This window comes from Lepus europaeus, chromosome 22 (assembly GCF_033115175.1).
Source record: "Lepus europaeus isolate LE1 chromosome 22, mLepTim1.pri, whole genome shotgun sequence".
Lineage (NCBI taxonomy): Eukaryota > Metazoa > Chordata > Mammalia > Lagomorpha > Leporidae > Lepus > Lepus europaeus.
Genome location: NC_084848.1, coordinates 35,748,784 through 35,769,230, shown reverse-complemented (window position 1 = coordinate 35,769,230; position 20,447 = coordinate 35,748,784). Strand labels below are relative to the sequence as shown.

The 20,447-nt window shown below is 38.9% G+C and overlaps 1 protein-coding gene across 6 annotated transcripts in view; it reads left to right on the top strand.

Annotated features, from left to right (window-relative positions):
• FUT8 (fucosyltransferase 8) overlaps window positions 1-20,447 on the top strand; it is a 301,772-nt gene that overhangs the window by 96,091 nt on the left and 185,234 nt on the right. For 4 of the 6 annotated variants that reach the window (XM_062181583.1, XM_062181584.1, XM_062181588.1 and 1 more), the window contains exon 3: window positions 7,877-7,968. The exons of the other annotated variants lie outside the window; for them this stretch is intronic. The gene's annotated coding sequence lies outside the window, so the exon portion shown is untranslated. The remainder of the gene's footprint in view (window positions 1-7,876; window positions 7,969-20,447) is intronic. 6 annotated transcript variants of the gene reach the window in all.

Genomic DNA, 20,447 nt, shown 5'->3' with positions numbered 1-20,447 from the left:
GTTGTGACATGTATGTGTTGAGTAATTATTATTCATTTTATTTATTATTATTATTTCTAAAACAGTAGTCTCAGTAAGCTCTAGCAGACTAAGTATAAAAATATTTGTTAGTTAAAACTTCAGAAGAATCCAATTAAAAAGTTATTTTTAGACTTGAGTTTCACACACACACACACACACACACACTACATATATTCTTCTCTATTCCTCCTTTTATCCCTCTCTCTTACATACACGCCCCTTTAAAATTATTATAGAATAACATTTTTTGAACTTTAGTGTGCATGATGATTGCTTGGGGATCTTGTTTATATGTAGTTTATTTTTAGTTTTTTTTTTTTTTCTAAAGGTTTATTTCTATTTATTTGAAAGGCAGAGTTGCAAAGAGTCAGAGACAGAGATAGAATCTTCCATACATAGATGGCCACAACAGCAGGAGCTTTGCAGATCCTAAGCCAGGAACTAGGAGTTTCTTCCAGGTCTCCCATGTGGGTGCGAGGGCCCAAGAACTTAAGTCATCTTCTACTGCTTTTCCAGGCCATAGCAGAGAGGGCTGGATTGGAAGAGGAGCAGTCAGGACTCAAACTAGCACCCATATGACATGATTCTTTGTATAGGGTAACCAAAAGACTTCTAAGAGACTCTTGGAACTAATAAAAGAGTTTGGTAAAATGACAGGTTTTAAAATTAACAAACAAAAATCAATAGTCTTTGTATACACAGATAATGCCATGACTGAGAAAGAACTTCTAAGATAAATCCCATTGACAGTAGCTACAAAAAACATCAAATACCTTAGAATAAATTGAACCAAGGACGTCAAAGATCTTTATGATGAAAATTACAAAATTGTAAAACATTAAAGAAAACATAGAAGAAGACACAAAAAAATTGGTAAAATTTTCTATGTCCGTGGATAGGAAGATTTAATATTATCAAAATGTCCATACTACCAATAGCAATTTACAGATTCAATGTGATTCCAGTCAAAATACCAAGGACATTCTTCTCAGATCTAGAAAAAATGATGCTAAAATTCATATGGAAACACAAGAGATCCTGAATAGCTAAAACAATCCTAGACAACAAAAACAAAGTCAGAGGCATCATAATACCAGATTTCAAGACATACTACAGGGTAGTTATGATCAAAACAGCCTGGTACTGCCAAGAAAATAAGTGTATAGACCAGTGGAGCAGAATAGAAACTCCTGAAATAAATCCACATGTCTATAACCAACTTATCGTAGACAAAGGAGCTAAAATCAATCCCTGGAGCAAGGACAGTTTCTTCAACAAATAGTGCTGGGAAAACTGGATCTCCATATGCAGAAATATAAAATAAGACCCCTGTGTTACAACTTACACAAATATCCACTCAAATTTGGATCAAGGACCTAAATCTATGACCCAAAACCATAAAATTACTAGAGGACATTTGGTAAACTCTGTAAGACATTGGAATAGGCAAAGACTTCTTGGAAAAGACCCCCAGAAGCACAGGCAATCAAAGCCAAAATCGACAAATGGCTTTAATCAAGTTGAGAATCTTCTGCACTGCAAAAGAAGCACTCAGCAAAGTGAAGAGGTAGCCGACAGAATGGGAGAAAATATTTACAAACTATTCAGCTGATAAAGGATTAATTTCCAGAATCTATAAAGAATTCAAGAAATGCAACAACAAAACGAACAATCCAGTTAGACATGGGGTAAGGATATGAATAGGCATTTTTAAAAAATTTTTATTTAGTAAGTATAAATTTCCAAAGTACAGTTTATGGATTACAGTGGCTTCACCCCCGCCCCTTAATTTCCCTCCCACTCGTGCCCCTCCCATCTTCCGCTCCCTCTCCCATTCCATTCACATCAAGATTCATTTTCAATTATCTTTATATACAAAAGATTAATTTAGTATATATTAAGTAAAGATTGCATCAGTTTTGAATAGGCATTTTTCAAAGGATGAAATACAAATGGCCAACAACCATGAAAAAAGACCTCAGGTTCACTAGCCATCAGGGACATGCAAATCAAAACCACAATGCGATTTTACCTCACTCCAATTAGAATGGCTTTCATACAGAAATCAACAAACAACAAATGCTGGTGAGGATGTGAGGGGAAAGGTACCCTAATCCACTGTTGGTAGGAATGTAAACGGGTGCAGCCATTGAAGTTAAATCAGCATATACAAGAGTTATCTCTACCCCTTTGTTCACTGCAGCTCAATTCACAGTAGCTAAGACATGGAATCAACCCAGATGTCCATCAACTGGACCCTGGATAAAGAAATTATTTATATACATTGTGGAATACTACTCAGTGATGAGAAAAAGAGAAATCTTGTCTTTTTCAACAAAATGGATGCAACTGGAAACCATTATATTTAGTGAAATAAGCCAGTTCCAGAAAGACAAGATACCATATGTTTTCCCTGATCTGTGTTAACTAGTAGAGTACCTAAAATGTAATATGTCGGAGTGAAAATGATGTTTTGAGATTCGATGATCATTTGTAGCCCTTGTTTCTCCTGTTGAGGAACAGTTTTTTTCTTCATACTATTTGCTGAACTCTTTACTTAGTGTAGGATTAATATTTTGAGTATAAAGTAAGTTGAAAATAGAGCTTTTGTAAAAATTAAGAGTGGGAATAGGAGAGGGAGGAGGAAGAAGAGTGGGAACATAGCGGGAGGGAGGCTAAGGTGGGGAGTGTCACTCCATTTCTAAATCTGTGTATATGACAGACATGAAATTTGTATACCTTAAATTAAAAAAATAAAATTGTGATGAGCTCTGTCATAAACCAGTTAAATCTGAACTCTGGTATTGGGATTCTGGACATCATCATCATCATTTTTTATTTTTGATAAAAGCATCCTAGACCAGTCTCACTTTTTTTTTTTTTTTTTTTTAAGACTTATTTGTTTCATTTGAAAGGCAGACAGAGAGAGGAGAGACTGAGAACTAAAGATCCTCCATCCACTGGTTCACTCACCAAATGGCTATAATGTCCAGACCAGAGCCAGGAGCCAGGAACTTCTTCTGGGTCCCCCATTGTGGCTTCAGGGTCCAAGCACTTCGGCCATCTTCCACTGCTTTCCCAGGTCATTTGCAGGGAACTGGATTGGAAGTAGAGCAGCCAGGATTGGAACTGACACCCATATGGGTTGCTGGCGTTGCATACATCCCACTATGCCAAGGAACTGGCCCCGGCCATTTTCACTTGAAGCCAGCATTAAGAGCCAGTAAGAAGGAGAGTCAGTAAGCTAAGAAGCTCCCTTTTATGTCTTCATTAACTTTGTCACCTTTCTTTTGAACTCATTTCCTGTAGAGGTGTGAAGGTCTACTTGTCAGAACTCGCACTGCAAGGCAGCTAAAATGTTGGCCTGATGTTTTCTTTTCACTAGGCTGGACTAAAAGTTTGACTCCTTGTACCTTTCTTAGTGGATCCTATTCCTGTTCCCCTTTCATCAGTTGTGCAATCTTTGATGGAATTTTCCTAATTTCTCAACAGCTTTCTTAAAGTGCAATAACCTCATTTAGATATAAAACTGCTTTAAGAAAACTGAGTGGCAGAATTCCTTCAGCTTCTACAATTCTATGATTTTTATTGCTTAAAGTAGAAAATTTGTTTCAGAATTTTTATTGGTCTTTGTTTTAAGAGTTTAAATTTATTTTCTATCATATTTGTTTCAGTAACTCACTTTCTTAGATTGTGTTTCCTCTTTATCAACTGTACATTTTGTATCTATTTCTCATCTTGTACCTATTTTTGGGGAGAGACAGTGAAATTCTTTTATGGAATATCATGTTTTTTTTGGGAAACAGTTTCCCAAAGTGATCAAGATCATGTAGAATTGTATTACATTTAGCCCCCATGGATTGTTAGGAAAACAATTCACACTGGATATTTTAGCCAAAAAAAGGGGAGGGGCTTGTGTTGTGGTGTAGTGGGTAAAACTGCCGCCTGCAATACCGGCATCTGGTATGAGTGCTGGTTTGTGTCTCTACTGCTCTACTTCCAATCCAGCTACGCTAAATTCCTGGGAAGAGCAGCAGAAGATGGCCCAAGTACTTGTGGGAGACCTGGAAGAAACTCCTAGCTCCTGACTTCCGCCTGGCCGGGCCCTAGGCATTGCAGCCATTTGAGGAATGAACCAGTGGATGGAAGATCTCTCTGTCTCTCCCTCTTTCTGTAACTCTTTCAAATAAATAAATAAATCTTTAAAAAATTGAATATAAAGGGTGTGTCCTACAGATATTGAAAACCTCTAAAAGTGGAAGGGGAGCACTGGTGAAACACCAAGTCAATAGTTGCAGCCACCATCCATGCCTGTGGCTGAAGGATTGAAGAAACTGGAGTAGGGCACCACAGTGCTGGGATTTAGAGCCCCTGAGCGGTACTGCCTGGCTGCTACTGGAGCTCTAAAGGATACCGCTAGGAATACCAGACAAAGCTGGTGTTTGTCAGTAACTGCTGCTGCTGCTGGTATGGAAACCCGAAATGAGGACAATGCTGACTGGAAAAAAGCATATACTCACTTTTTTTTTTTTTTTTTGGACAGGCAGTTAGACAGTGAGAGAGAGAGACAGAGAGAAAGGTCTTCCTTCCATTGGTTCACCCCCTAAATGGCTGCTACGGCCGGCACACTGCATCGATCTGAAGCCAGGAGCCAGGTGCTTCTCCTGGTCTTCCACGCGGGTGCAGAGCCCAAGCACTTGGGCCATCTTCCACTGCCTTCCCGGGCCACAGCAGAGAGCTGGACTGGAAGAAGAGCAACCAGGACAGAACCGGTGCCCCAACTGGGACTAGAACCCAGGGTTTCGGCACTGCAGGTGGAGGATTAGCCAAGTGAGCCACGGTGCCGGCCGAATATATTCACTCTTGAGGAAGTTCCTTGGCACGAGAGAAAAGTAGCTTTTAGAGTTCTGTTTCCAGCATTACAGAGAGGAGTATTAAAGGGTGGATTTAGGGCTGAGAGATAATAGCTGAATAACCAGCATTAATAACCTCCTTTTCTAGTTATGTAATGGCTTAGACCTTTGATGCTTGGTCTGTTTCCCAGCTACTGGGACCCCAAATCATCTTAGTGCTGAGGATATGGAAGGAAAGAAAATAACTATATTTTAATTATAGTCACATGTGTCTTAACAATAGGAATGTTTTGAGAAGTGAATCACTGGGTGATTTTATTGTTTATGACTATCACAGAATGTACTTACGCAGACTGACACTGTACCATCACTGAGCAGTGTAATCTTATGAGACACCATTGTGTAAGAAGTCTGTTGTTGACCAGCAACATCATTTTATGTGGTGTGCAGCTAAAATGTGTCCAGCTGATATGCTTTTGGGCAAGACCATTTGTGCTGAGATAACTGTCACATCTTTTCCTGGAACCTGAGATTTAGTCATTACACACTCATTCTTTGGCTTTTGAGACTGCTTAGTCTTTCAGGACCCGTATTTAAAATATAAAAACTGTGACAGACTAATGACGCAGAAAACCAGAGATTAAGAATTGACTGCCTATTGGCCCAACAGTGGCTTGTGTTGGGAACCAGGGTTTGAATAGAATATGATACTCTCTCTGTCATCCTCCCTCCTCCAAACTTCTCAAATTTTAATGAGTATATGTATCATTTGGAATCTTGTTAAAATGCAGATTCTGATTTGGTATGTCCATGGGTAGGGCCTGAGATTCTACATTTCTAAGGAGCTCCCAGGAGAAGCTGACACCACTAAACGAGACTTTTCTCCTCATTTTTCTAGCCTGGGAAGCACTGGTTAGGCTTGGATACACTGTTGGACCTGGGTTGGGTTGGTTGAGTTGCGAGTAATCATGAAGTATGAGTTTTTAAAACATGTTTGTCCATGCGTCTAGAAATATTTCCAGCAGTGAGCATTGAAGCCTCTGAATAGGCTGAGTTTTCTTCCCCAATTTAATGCTATCTTGAATGCAGATTCATGCCTGTCACTTGTAATTTTCCTGAAAGATCTGAGAATTTGTACTAATTGTGTACATGTTTAAGAGAAACTGATTAATGGAGGATAGACCAGTTAGCAAGTTCATGCATCAGATAACTTGCTTTTTATTAAAAGTCATCATTGCTCTTAATTATTAATTGTTCTTGATAGGGATATCTGTATGTTTCAAAGAGTATGTGTGGTTTGAATTTCATACTCATAATATTTCCCCACTTTTGACAGTTTTATGTACTTAAACTATGTTATCAAGACATAGGGTCTTTTCTTGAATCAAGTAAATGGTAGTCTTTCTTTTTTTAAAATTTTTTTAAAGATGTATTTATTTCTTTGAAAGTCAGAGTTACACAGAGAGAAAAAGAGAGGCAGAGAGACAGAGAGAGGTCTTCCATCCTCTGGTTCACTCCTCAGCTGGCTACAACGGCTGGAGCACGCTGATCTGAAGCCAGGAGGCAAGAGATTTTTCTGGGTCTCCCACGTGGGTGCAGGGCCCCAAGCACTTGGGCCATCTTCTCCTGCTTTCCCAGGCCATAGTAGAGAGCTGGATTGGAAGTGGAGTGGCCAGAACTTGAACTGGTGCCCATATGGGATGCCGGAACTGCGGGTGGCGACTGTTACCCACTACGCCACAGTGCCAGCTCCCTCTTTTTTATTTTTTTAAGATTTATTTATTTGAAAGGCAGAGCTAGAGAGAAAGATTTCTATTCATTGATTCACTCCAACTGCAATGACCGGAGGTAGGCCATACCAAAGCTAGGAGCCTGGAACTCCATCCAGGTTTTCCATGTAGGTGCGCTCTTCTGATGGCTTTCCCAGGCACATTAGCAGGGAAATTGGTCGTAAGTGGAGCAGCCTGAACTCTTATGGAATGCTGACATTGCAGGTGAAAGAAAGCTTGACCTGCTGTGCCATAGGGCTGGCCCCAAATGGTAATTGTAATGAAACGGTGAGAAATCTCAAATTATGAAATTGTTAATTGCTCATTACATCAGAATTTTAGTTTATCAAGGCATAACCGGTCACATTAATGAAAAGTTCATCTTTCATTCATTTGCCTTGGTTCACAGCTCTCATGCATCTTTCCCCTCTTACTAGATCTTTGCTTTCGTCATTCCAAACCTAGATTTTTGGAAGTTCTAGATACTTTCCTTTTGTTTGTTAGTGCATATGTTACTCTTACCTTTTTTTTTTTTTTTTTTTTAATACACTTAGGTTTTGAATTCAGGCTATAGATAGAGAAGTAATTAGTTTCTTAATCAGCTGGGTTGAGAAAGTTAAAATGAAAGTTAAAGGATTCAGGGGATTCCTAGAGAAGGGTGAAAAAAGTGCTCCATTTTAGGATCCTAAACAAAGCACTTTGATTGGCATGTGGAGACCCTTGCATGCACACAAACGTCCATATTTGAATATTTATGGAAGATGATCTGTCAAAATTACTGTTATTTTAATTTGCTAAGCTTGGCTGATTGCCGCAGTTGGATGTTAGTTGAATTCTAGATGAGGAACTATAAATATGTTCTGGTGTGAAATGTTTTTTTGTCCTTGAAGCTGTTTGTATATTCTGCCTCTCCTGTCTGTTTTTAACTGTGGGACCTTTTTATATTACACAAAATTTCATGTTCTTTTGTAGGAAAAAATATTAAAGCAGGATAATAACTAAATATTATTTTTTAAAATGAAATTATTTATATTTAGTCATCAGGAGTTTAAATATTTTGAGCTACTTGTCCAAGCTTTGTTTCAAAGGACCTGTCCCTGGAGAGTCAAATTTAGGGCTGTATTTCTCATTTGAATGGTTTCGTGTGAGATACACTGTTTTGCTTTAACAGCAAAGAACTTGTATGCTTCTAATAACTAACATTTCTCTTTCCTTTTATCTCATTTTGAACAGCTAATAATTTTAGTGGTGCAGATTCAAGCAATAATCTGTTCCTTGGGAAATATCCTGTGGTGGTCAGCTTCTTAGCATCTAGGGGAAGGAAGGTAAGCCATTTTCCACAGTAATATTGAAATAGCTTTGTTAATAAATCAACTTTTTCTTTTTTAAAAATTAAAAACCTTTTCTCTTTAGACAGTGTCCCTTAACCCAGAAATAGTGTATTTATTTAGGAAGTATTACTGTTCCTCAGAGGATTCTACTGAGGTGACATTTCATCTTTAAAGATGATACAGTGACTTTCAAAGTCACATGACTTTTACTTTGAAATAGCATTACATTTTATGCTGTATCTGCTAGGTTATCTTGCATCTTACATAATCACTGGCACCTGCATAATTTTCTTTGTATACATAGCCACCTGTTGAGGTTTTTATTTTTTTATTTCTTACAAACAGACACAATTGAACCTGTTTTGTTGATTATTGCTTTAGCTACAAACTATGTCAAGTGCACAGTCTGAGTTTACTTGGATATTGTCTTTGTTCCATCAGTATCAGATGCTCCAGAATGTGGGGGTGATAGAGATTTCTTTCTAGCAAATTAAGAGTGGAACTTCTCTTTATAGTACAGTATTCTTTCACAGGCCTCCTTCTTTATTCTCATTTGACAGACTAGTTTTTGTAGATTAATTTTTTTCTAGGAGCTTTTATTTAATCTTTCACTTCTCATAATTTTCCCCATCTTTATTGTCATCTTTAAATCATTTCCCTTGGCCAGCGCCGTGGCTTAACAGGCTAATCCTCCGCCTTGCGGCGCTGGCACACCGGGTTCTAGTACCGGTTGGGGCGCCGGATTCTATCCCGGTTGCCCCTCTTCCAGGCCAGCTCTCTGCTGTGGCCTGGGAGTGCAGTGGAGGATGGCCCAAGTGCTTGGGCCCTGCACCCCATGGGAGACCAGGATAAGCACCTGGCTCCTGGCTTCGGATCAGCACGATGCGCCGGCCGCAGCGGCCATTGGAGGGTGAACCAACGGCAAAAAGGAAGACCTTTCTCTCTGTCTCTCTCTCTCACTATCCACTCTGCCTGTCAAAAAATACATAAATAAATAAATAAAAAGAAATAAATAAAAAAATAAAAATAAATCATTTCCCTTGTGTCTCATCCTAATTCCTTATTATTTTCCCAGAAAATTTACTTGTTGAACTCTGTTAGCTGTGTTCTGGCTGAATAGCAAAATTTTTAATCAATTAATCAATCAATTTGTGGAGTTGGAAATTGGTCCACTGATTCATTCTCCAAATGCTTGCAAATGCTGGGATCCAGGGACTCAGTTCACATTGGTGGCAGGAATCTGATTACTTGAACCATCACCATCACCTCCCAGGCTCTGCGTTAGTGGGAAGCTAGGATTAGGAGTCTGAGCCAAAGCCAGAAATTGAACTGAAGTACTCTGATAGGAGGCACTGCAAATGCCCACCCCTGAATAGCAAAATTATTTCTAATTCCTTAAGATGCTACCGTAGCTCCTAATTTTGTGATGCTTCACCATCTGCTCACTGTGTAAAGGGTTCAGAAATGTCTGTTGTACCTACTGCATCACAGCTGTAGAAGTAATGTAGTAAAATTGACATGTATGTTAAGTGGAGGTTCTGCTAATATGTTTCCTTGGCTATGGACAATATGATATTCTTGCTAAATTTGGAGGCTTAATTTCTGACAGCACTTTCAGATTTCCTAAGATAAGTTAGATATTGTGTTCACTTAGCTTACTTTACCAGCATGTTTTCGGTTAAGTAGGTTAAAACTCAGTTGAATAAAATTTAAGACTGTAATATAAAAAGTAATCAACTATTTTTTAGTGTTACTTGGAATAAAATTTGCTGAATTTCTTGCTGTAAAGAACAGCAAATAGTACTATACAGTGGGCTGAGATTTCTCACATAAGTTGATATAGATAAAGGTTAATGCCACGGTCAGCAGATGTTGAAGATTGCCATCCCTATGTGAAATTTCAATTAAAAATTTGGTTTCCATTATATTGTTCCTCCATTGGAGTAATTTTTTTTTTTAGAAATTTATTATTTGTTTGGAGATGGAGTTACAGAGGCAGGGAGAGAGAGAAAGAGAGAGAGAGAGAGAGTGAGAGAATCTTCCATCCACTGGTTTACTCCCCAAATGGCTGTAACAGTCAGATCTGGACCAATCCGAAGTCAGAAGCCTGGAATTTTTTCCAGGTCTCTCACATGGGTGCAGGGGCCCAAGCAGTTGGGCCATTATCTATGGCCTTCCCAGGCCATAACAGAGCTGGATTGGAAGTGGAGCACCTGGGACTTGAACCGGCACCCATGTGGGATGTCACCACTACAGGTAGCGGCTTCACTCACTATACCACAGTGCCAGCCCCCTCTGGAGGAATTTAAAACTTAAATTTGTGTGGAAGGCACAGTAGTGCTCTGTTAGGAATAAAGAAACAGGCCTTGTAATTTTGGAAGTTGAGCAATAAGGATAAGCAGTGAATAAAAGTCTTTATTAGTAGATTTTTTTTTTTTTTTTTTGACAGGCAGAGTTAGAGAGAGACAAAGAGAAAGGTCTTCCTTTTTCCCTTGGTTTATCCCCCAAATGGCTGCTATGGCTGTTGCCTTGCTGCCGGCGTGCTGCGCCGATCTGAAGCCAGGAGCCAAGTGCTTCCTCCTGGTCTCCCATGTGGGTGCAGGGCCCAAGCACTTGGGCCATCCTCCACTGCACTCCTGGGCCATAGCAGAGAGCTGGACTAGAAGAGGAGCAGCCTGGACAGAACCGGCGCCCCAACCGGGACTAGAAGCTGGGGTGCCGGCGCCGCAGGCGGAGGGTTAGTCTAGTGAGCCGTGCCGCCGGCCAGTAGATTTTTAAAAGCTTTTATGGAAATTAATATTTAGGTGTTCATTGAAAAGATATTTAATTTATAATAATGCTGTGGAGCCTAAATGATCCCAGAAATACTTGATTATCTGCATGTTTTCATTGCTTCACAGAGAAAGGATGAACTATATTGCTGAATGGTCTGCGTTTTGGCATTATTTTAGAGTAAACACCATAATTCGTTATATTTTAGGTAGTTTCTGTAACATTGAGACAAATTCAGATCTCCCTTTTTTGTCTCATTGTAATTAGTAAAATGTGAAGGTAAAAAATAAAGTGGAGTTTTTGGGGAGGGTTTCTCAGTACCTAAGAACCTTGGTAGTCATCAGTTTGTGTGTAAAAAGCTGAACAGACTAAAAATAGTTTTCCTTAAATCAGTCAGAGAAATGAGGTTGGGCAAACTTCTGTCCCCAGATTGGATGCACAAACACAGAGAAACACAACTGCTGTAGAAATCTGAAGGATCCAGTACGAGGGTAGAAAAGCTCAAACTGTAATTGATGATTTGCTGGAGGCTCTGTTTGTACAACTGTGAGCTAGAAACTGCAGGGGAACCCAGCCATTGGAGACACTCAGTCATTCATGGTTTTACCTCCAGTAGATCACTAGTTCCTTACAGTGATTATCAGGGAAGCATCCTCCTGAGGCTTCCAGTAGGGGGAAAAGAAGAGCAACTATTAAGAAATGTGTCAGAATATTCTGCTTTTCTTTACAAGGTCTTCCCTCAAGAAAACTATTTTATCAGACTATTTGGGTTTTAGCAGAGCCTGACTGACTTGTGGGAAGGGAAGAAACCAGTGCCAGCCCCGTCTAGCTGTCCTCTTCTAGCAGTTTCCCCTTCTGAGAGAGGAAGCAACTGAGGACATGAGAAATTCCTAGGTCAGACCACAGGTTTACCAAAGACTGAGACCTAATCATAGGACTGTAGAATGCTTTCCTTTCTCCATACCTTATTATATTTTGAAATACAATCATAGTTTCTTCATAATATGTGTTTCCATGAACTTTTTGTAGATCCTATATGCATGGATTTCAAAATGTTTTGTACCAAAATAAATTCGTCATTTAATTTCATTTTCCACGAACTTTTTGAACAAGTCCCTTGTACTTTCACCTTTTCACTAAGTTCCTATCCCAAATGTAGCATACTGAAAGAGAGAAAAATAAGATTTAAAGAGAGCAAGCATCAGAATCAGAGTCTGCTGTGACAGGGATGTTTGAGTCCTCATATAAGAGTTTAAAACAGCTATAATTAATATGTCCAGGGCGATAATGGGAAAAGTAACAGTATACAACATTAGATGGGTGATGTCAGGGCACAACTTCTAGGAAAGAGTCAAAAAGGAGTGCTAGAGATCAACAGTATTTTTATCAGAAATGAAGAATGCATTTGCTGGGCTCATTAGGAGAATGAACACAGTAAGAATCTCTGTGAATCTGAACCTGTATCAGTAGAAACTGCCAAAACTGAAATGCAAGTGGAAATAAAAAATAGACATCCCATTCCCCCCCAAAAAATGGAACAGCATATCTAAGACCTTGGGACAACACCAAAAAGTGTAATATACATGTGATGACAATTCCAGAATGAGAAGAGAGAAAGGAACTGAAGAAATTATTGAAACAATACTCACTGGAAATTTAATGTGAGATTTGAAATCGTAAGTCCAGAAAGCTTAGGGTACACCAAACATGACAAACACCAAAAACCCACAAATAAAAACAAACAAAACCCCCATTCTTAGACATATCAAATTAAAACTATAGAAAATCAATTTACAGAAAATATCATGAAAGAAGCTGGTGGTGAGAATACACATTTTACCTGTGGAGGAACAAAGATGATAATTAAATTGAGCTTTTTCTTAGAAACCATGTAAGCAAGAAGAGAGTAGAATGAAATGTTTAAGGATTGAGAGAAAAAAACCAGCAACCTAGAATTCTGTATCCTACAAAATTATCCTTCAAAAGTGAAGGACAATTAAAGACTTTCTCAGACAAAAAATGGAGAAAATATGTCCCCTTTAGACATGCCTTGAAAGGAAGGAGTTCTTCAAAGAGAAGGAAAATGCTTTAGGTCAGAGACTTGTATCCACATATAAAAAAACAGAGAAGGAATATGTAAAAGTAAATGAAAAACCTTTGTTTTTTATAATTGATCTAACAGATAATAGTTTTTAAAAAAATAATAATAGCAACAGTCTATTCAATGATTTTATCTTTTATATAAAGGAAATGAGTAACAATAATGAAACAAGGGATGGGAAGGAAGAATTAGAAGTATTTTGTTTTTATAAGGTACTTGCGTTACCTATGAAATAATGTATTGCGTTTTGAATGTTGACTTGGATTAGCATTTGCTAGTCTTCATTGTTTCAGCATCATTGAAGCTCATAGCAACACCTTGGTTTTGGGCACAATCCAGATAGTGTTTTATTTCATAGAAGCAGGGTCCAAACTGCTACTGCTGCTACGTTGGCTGCGTTCCCTGGCGCTCCTCGTAAGTGTTGTCAGGCCTTGGGGACTCAGCATTTCTTCCTCCACTGAAGTCCCCAGAGATAGCATGAGCTACTGCTGCTGGCCTGGGTGCAGCTGTCATCTGAGGAGCCTGGATGGCCATCCCAGGTACACAGCAGCTCAGTGTCCACAAGTGTGAAATTACAAAGAGCTTGTCTTCTGTAAAGAGCAAAGCACACATTCTTTTCAAACTGCAATTGAGAAACTTTAGAATTTGTAATTTTTTGTCTGTAAGACTTGCATCATAATTGATCAGAGATAGGAAAGATGGAGAACTCATTTTTTTTTTTTTTTTTTTTTGACAGGCAGAGTTAGACAGTGAGAGAGAGAGACAGAGAGAAAGGTCTTCCTTTTTCCCTTGGTTTACCCTCCAGTGGCCGCTACGGCCTGCATGCTGTGCCAATCCGAAGCCAGGAGCCAGGTGCTTCCTCCTGGTCTCCCTTGTGGGTGCAGGGCCCAAGCATTTGGGCCATCCTCCACTGCACTCCCGGGCCACAGAAGAGAGCTGGACTGGAAGAGGGGCAACCGGGACAGAATCCGGCGCCCCAACTGAGACTAGAAGCCAGGGTGCCGGCGCCGCAGGCGGAGGATTAGCCTAGTGAGCTGCGGCGCTGGCCTAGAACTCATTTTTAAAAACATGAATACATTGTCACTTGCCTCCATTCTGCGGACTCATACATACTAGGGTAAGAATTTTAAAACTTTGATTTTTAGAAAGTATTTAAACATTTTTTTCTTGTCTCAAGTTTGGTATAGTAAGTGAAAGCAGACCCTTATAAAGGAAACTTAGCTGGCAGTCTAATTAAGTGGCTTCTAGAAATACCTCATCCAACTCTTTGTTTCACTGGAACAAAATTTGAAAACTTAAATATGTATACCTTGTGGTCTGCTTGATGTCTAATAATTATTCACCTAGCTCCAGGTTTATCACTGCACTAATAGTCTTTTCAGTGATCTTGAGGAAGGCTAGAAGCAGATGACAAAGGATGGGGAAAATTTGTAAAGGAAGAGAAATGTAGAAGGCTAGTTGAAGATACTGTCTGTGACAGATAGCTGGTATTTCTAAAGGAGAGATGAAACCCTCTTAGGTTTGATTTTATTTATTGGAAATGCTGTTTTGTTTTTCTTCCAAGACCAACTTTTTTGGTCCGTTTTTTAGACTGTCCTTTCTTTCCTTTAGAGCTAGGCTATTGTGGAGCAGGATCATGGTTTAAATTAGTGGAATGTAAGAACAAGAGGTAGGGTGGGAAGAAGTAGTCCAGCTTCTTTTTTTTTTTTTTTTTTAAGATTTAATTTATTTATTTGAGAGGCAGGATTATAGTCAGAGAGGGGAAGAGACAGAGAGAAAGGTTTCATCTGCTGGTTCATTTCCCAGATGGCTGCAATGGCCTGAGCTAAGCTGAGGGGGTGCTGGGGCCCTAGTACCTGGGTCATCCTCCTCTGCTTTCCCAGACCCTAAGCAGAGAACTGGATGGGAAGAGGAGCAGCTAAGTCTAGAACTGGTGCCCATATGAGATGCCGGTGCTGCAGGTGGAGGCTTAGCCTATTATGCCATAGTGCCAGCCCCCTGTCTCTACATTTTAATTCACATTCTTTGTTACTCAGACTGATGTTTTAATTGTTTGCTTCTATTCTTTGCAAGGCTATTCTGAAAGGGGAAAATACCATTCACAATGTTTTCCTGCTAGATTAATATTGGGCTGATATCTGTTTAACATTTTACTGCTGTATCATTGTTACCATTTAATACTTAGTATCTAGTCTCAATATACTCAGCATTAACTGACATAAATGTGCTGGCCTCTTCACTAGAGAGAACATCTTTAAAAAAGAGCTGTTGGTAGAAAACAGCCTTTTCTCACATAGATGGCTCTCTGCGAGCTTCCCATAAAGACTTGTGTGACCATTGCAACACCATTTTTTTTTTTTTTAAGATTTTACTTATTTATTTGAAAGATAGAGTTACAGACAGAGAGAGGGAGCAACAGATTGAGAGGTTTTCCATCGTCCGGATCACTCCTCAGATGGCCACAACCACCAGACCTGTGCCGATCAGAAGCCAGGAGCCAGGAGCTTCTTCCAGGTCTCCCGCATGGGTGCAGGGGCCCAAGGACTTGGGCCATCTTCTGCTTTCCCAGGCCACAGCAGAGAGCTGGATAGGAAGAGGAGCAGCCAGGACATGAACCAGTGCCTGTACACGAAGCCAGCACTGTAGGCAGAGGCCTAGCCTGCTAGGTATGCCGCAGTGCCAGCCCTGCAGTGTCACTCTTTGAACATCTATTAACTAGGAAATGATAGTCATAAAACAAGGAGCTACATGTTTGGTGCGGTGGTTAAGTTGCTACTTGGGTTCCTTGCATCCACATGTTGGAGTGCTGGGGTCTCAGTCCTGCCTTTGCTCCTCATTCCATCTTATGCACTCTGGGAGACAACAAGTGATTTAATTCCTGCTGTCTGAGTGGAGACCCACTTCTGGGCACCTGGCTGCAGCCTAACCCAACCCTGGCTGTTGCAGGCATTTGGGGAGTGAACCAACTGATGGGAGATCTCTATGTATATGTCTGTATTTCTGGCTTTCAAATAGATAATAAGAAAAGTACATAAATGAAATTTCAAAAAGGAAAACCTTAAAATCATCTTGCAGGTAGACTCATGATAATGACCCTATGAGTACTTGCCAGCAAAGATATAATTCTCAAGGAACTGGACATCTTATTAAAATTAGATGAAGAAATTGTTGCCTTCTATATAGAATATAAAGCTAGTATACAATGAACTAAATGAACTTTTCTCTTTAAATTATGGTAAGTAGTAGCTTGAGGACAAAAATCTATCAGTGTATGATCACAGGATTTATATTTTGTCTGCACTGCTGGGTAGGAGTTCAGACTTTAGTAAGGTCAAATCACCTTAGTTTCTTCATCTTCAAGAAAGAGATAATGCTTACTTTAAAAAGTAATGGTCATGGGGCCAGTGCCATGGCTCACTTGGTAATCCTCCGCCTGCGGTGCCGGCATCCCATATGGGCGCCGGGTTCTAGCCCCGGTTGCTCCTCTTCCAGTCCAGCCCTCTGCTGTGGCCCAAGAAGGCAGTGGAGGATGGCCCAAGTGCTTGGGCCCCTGCACCGGCATGGGAGACCAGGAGGAAGCACCCGGCTCCTGGCTTCAGATTGGTGTAGCTTCGGCCAGGGTAGCCATTTAGGGGGTGAACCAACGGAGGGAAGACCTTTCTCTCTCTCACTGTCTTAACTCTGTCAAATTAAAAAAAAAAAAAAGAAAAAAAAAAGTAATGGTCAGAATTAAATGAGGAAGTGTGCAAAAATATGTTGCAAACTTGGCATGTATTTGACATACAACAAGAATAAGTATTACTTCTCTTCCTACCACTTCTTAGCATCAGTGTTATCTGGATTCCACTGTTAAATTTCTAATGACTAGTTGTGGAATCAGATTGTTTTGTCTTTCTAAACTTCATTTTCCTCTACCATAAGATCAGAAATGCCCATTTTTGTTGAATCTGAATCTGAATTTAAAATTGCAAAAAATATATATGAAGGGCTGGCACTGTGGCGTAGAGGCTGAGCCTCCACCTGCAGTGCCAGCATTCCATATCGGTGCCGGTTCCTCTCCCTGCTGCTCCTCTTCTGATCCAGCTCTCTGCTTATGGCCTGGGAAAGCAGTGGAAGATGGCCCAAGTGCTTAGGCCCCTGCACCCACGTGGGAGATCTGGAAGAAGCTCCTGGTTTCAAATTGGCCCAGCTCTGGCCATTGCAGCCATTTGTGGAGTGTACAAGCAGATGGAAGATCCCTTTCTCTTTCTTTCTCTCTTTCTGTAACTCTGCCTCTCAAACAAATAAATAAAAATCTTTAAAAATATATATGAATTTGTGAGTTTTGCTAGACATATCTTTGGGACACAAAATCTACAGTAACTTTTTTCGATGTTAATGGTAGGAGGAATATGACAAAGTTTCAGAAAGTTTATGGATAATGCAATTATAAGATTATTTTGGTGCAAAAATATTTTTTTTTTAAATTTCTGAGTGGTCTCCAAAAATTCATGAAAAATATGCATTATGGGCTTCAGAATTAATTTTCATCAAAGTAAATTTTTATTATTTCATTTTCCACAAACTCTGAAGTGCCCTCATATAATAAAAATAAAGTAGATGGGTATTTTTGTGGGGAGCTCCACATACAATAACTTATAGCATTAAGGCTTAAGGGACAAAAGGACTTCTTTTCACTCAGAACAGCCACCTCTAGAAGGTAATGCGCAGAGTACTAAGTTAGGAAGTCAGACACTTCAGCTTACCTCTGTGTTTTTGTTCTTTCTATCTTGGGTGACTTCAGATTTTAATGAGACTTCAGCATTCACTAGTGGTTTTCTGGACTGGTTTTGGAAAATTAATTAAAATTAAAATTTTATAGTTTGTTAATTACCAGAGTAAGCCACTATTAAAATTTAGTTGGAAAATTATGATCAAGACTTACAAATGAGTTATGAATGAAATCAATATTACTGTTGAGGTTAACTGTGTTAAATTAATATGACTCTTTGACATGATCACAAATTAGAAACCAGTGCTATGTGTGCTACCTTGTATTGGAGGGTCGAACTAGGGAGTTTGTGTTTTTAAGGATGTTACAATTCCGTGAGTTTTAGTTCAATATTTTTTATTGTGAATCACTTTCATAAATAATCAGCAGCAAAATATTGCCTTTATGTCTTGTAGCAGTTGAATAAGCTGTTGTATATTGTCACTAGATGAATGTAAATCTTAATCTATTTTCTGACATGTTTTCAAAGTTCAGGAGCTAATTTAACATACCATTGTTGATCACTTTTAAGAAATTGCAGTTTATCATTTATATGTCATGTTATGGCTCCCTATTAGAGGCTTGTTGCTCAATGAAATGTTGCACAATGTAGAGAAAAATCCTCAGATGCATTGTCCTTGCCCCCAAGGGAAAGGATAAAAGAAAATAGAATCAAAACTAAATTGTAAAAACTATAATGCAGAGAGGTTTCTTAAAGAAGTGGAGATAGGGGCTGGTGCTGTGGCATAGTAGGTGAAGCCACCACCTGCAGCGCTGGCATCCTTATAGATGCCAGTTCAAGTCCCAGCTGCTCCACTTCCAATCCAGCTCTCTGCTGTGGCCTGGGAAAGCAGTAGAAGATGGCCCAAGTCCTTGGGTCCCTGCACCCGTGCAGAAGACCCAGAAGAAGCTCCTGACTCCTGGCTTCTGATCGACATAGCTCTGGCTGTTGTGGCTATGTAGGGAGTAAAACAGTGAATGGAAGACCTCTGTCTCTGCCTCTGCCTCTCTGTAACTCTGCCTTTCAAATAAATAAATAAATCGTTTTTTTTTTTTTTTTAAGTGGAGATAGATTTATGTGTGAATATTAAAGAGAGACATACAAATATGTTGATTATAGCCATCTTTTAAATGTGTTTGTTTTAAGTTTAAGAGTTTGCAGATCAAATGAATTAATGGTATTACTGAAATCAAAATAACTTTTAAAAAATCTTTTTGGATTTTTTATTGATACCAGATAAGTATAAAATTGGTTAAAATTTAAATTGCTTACAGCCACATATTTTTGAGAAATTTGTCATTAGGTATTTTTGTCATTGTGTGAACATCATTAAGTATACTTACACAAACTTGTATGGCATAGCTCAATCATTTGTGGTGGCATTTTGATTCAGTTAAGACACATAGTAACACAACATGTGAGACTGGCTTGGGTATAATATGGCAGTAAACTATTTTAAAATTGTATAGGAGTACAGTCTAATAGTAAAAAGTGAAGTAAATATATAAATTAATAACACTTTATTATCATTAAGTATTATGTACTACACATAATTGTATGAGCTATACTTTTGAATTGTAAGTTTATTTGAGAGACAAATCTAATATCAGACAAAATGGACTTTAACACGAAAACTGTTAAAAGAGATAAAGAATGGGACTATGTAATGATTAAGGGATCAGTTCAACAGAAGATGTGACAGTTATAAACATCTGTGTACCAGATTACAGGGCACCTGTCTATTTAAAAGAAACATTAATGGATCTAAAGGGAAACATAGGTTCCAAGATAATAATAATGGGGGACTTCAATACCCTACTTTCAGCAATGGATAGATCAACCAGACAGAAAATCAGCAAGGAAACAACAGCGTTAATTGACACTATAGACCAAATGGACCTAATGGATATCTACAGAACTTCTCATCCTACAGATACAAAATACACATTCTTTTTACCGCTGCATGGAGCTTTCTCTAGGACAGACCACATGCTAGGCCATAAAGTAAATTTCAGAAAATTCAAAAACATCAAAATCGTATCATGTGTCTTCTCCAACCACAATAGAATGAAGCTGGAAATCAGAAAACTCAGGAATCTCTAGAGCTATGTGAACATATGGAAACTGAACAGCATGCTCCTGAATGAACAGTGTGTCATAGAGGAAATCAAAAGAGAGATCAAAAAAATTCTGGAAATGAATGATGATGACAATACAACATATCAAAACATATGAGATACATAAAAGCAGTGTTAAGAGGAGAATTTATAACAGTTGGGAAGGCACCAAATAAATGAGCTATCAATACATATCAAGGACCTAGAAAAACAACAACAAACCAAACCAAAATTCATAGGAGAAAAGAAATAATTAAAATTAGAGAAGAAATAAGCAAAATTGAAACAAAAAATACACAAGATCAGCAAAATAAAGAGCTGTTTTTTGACACTACAGAAATAAAAAGAATCATTGGAAATTACTACAAAGAGCTGTATGCCAACAAACTGGGGAATCTAGAAGAAATGGATAGATTTCTGGACACATACAATCTAACTAAATTGAGCCATGAAAACATAGAAAACCTAAACAGACGAATAACCAAGACAGAGATTGAATCAATAATAAAGACACTCCCAACAAAGAAAAGCCCAGGACAGGATGGATTCACTGATGAATTCTACCAGACGTTTAAAGAACTAATTCCAATTCTTCTCAAGCTATTCAAAACAATTGAAAGGGAGGGAATCCTCTCAAACTCCTTCAATGAAGCAAGCATCACCTTAATTCTTAAACCTGAAGAAGATACAACAGAGAAAGGAAACTACAGATCAATTTCCCTGATGAATATA